We start from the raw sequence: 1,137 nt of genomic DNA, 5'->3' as shown, positions 1-1,137 counted from the left end.
AGGCATTCTGTAATCTGTGGACTATCAGAGTGTTGATGAAAAACAGAAATTGCATCGGGATTGAATACAACAGTCACCATGCTCACTTCCCTTCATGGGAGTAATGTCTCAAACAGTCTACGCTTTGATCGTTCCCTGGAAGACCAGTAGTAGTTTCCGATGCACATCTGGTGGCATTCTGTAATCTGTGGACTATCAGAGTGTTGATGAAATACAGAAATTGCATCGGGATTGAATACAACAGTCACCCTGAGCACTTACCTCCATGGGAGTAATGTCTCTAACAGTCTACGCTTTGATCGTTCCCTGGAAGACCAGTAGTGGTTCCTGATGCACATCTGGAGGCATTCTGTAATCTGTGGACTATCAGAGTGTTGATGAAACACAGAAATTGCATCGGGATTGAATACAACAGTCACCATGCTCACTTCCCTTCATGGAAGTAATGTCTCAAACACTCTACGCTCTGATTGATCCCTGGAAGACCAGTAGTAGTTTCCGATGCACATCTGGTGGCATTCTGTAATCTGTGGAGTATCAGATTGTTCATGAAACACAGTAATTGCATCGGGATTGAATACAACAGTCACCATGCGCACTTTCCTCCACGGGAGTAATGTCTCAAACAGTCTACGCTTTGATCGTTCCCTGGAAGACCAGTAGTAGTTTCCGATGAACATCTGGAAGCATTCTGTAATCTGTGGACTATCAGAGTGTTGATGAAACACAGATATTGCATCGGGATTGAATACAACAGTCACCATGCGCACTTTCCTCCATGGGAGTAATGTCTCAAACAGTCTACGCTTTGATCGTTCCCTGGAAGACCAGTAGTAGTTTCCGATGCACATCTGGTGGCATTCGGTAATCTGTAGACTATCAGAGTGTTGATGAAACACAGAAATTGCATCGGGATTGAATACAACAGTCACCCTGAGCACTTACCTCCATGGGAGTAATGTCTCTAACAGTCTACGCTTTGATCGTTCCCTGGAAGACCAGTAGTAGTTTCCGATGCGCATCCAATGCATTCTGTAATCTGTGGACTATCAGATTGTTGATGAAACACAGAAATTGCATTGGGATTGATTACAACAGTGTCCATGCGCAGTTTCCTCCATGGGAGGAATGTCTCAA

Source organism: Schistocerca gregaria, unplaced genomic scaffold (assembly GCF_023897955.1).
Source record: "Schistocerca gregaria isolate iqSchGreg1 unplaced genomic scaffold, iqSchGreg1.2 ptg000131l, whole genome shotgun sequence".
Lineage (NCBI taxonomy): Eukaryota > Metazoa > Arthropoda > Insecta > Orthoptera > Acrididae > Schistocerca > Schistocerca gregaria.
The sequence above is the reverse complement of the archived record's forward strand: the minus strand, read 5'-3'. Positions refer to the sequence as shown.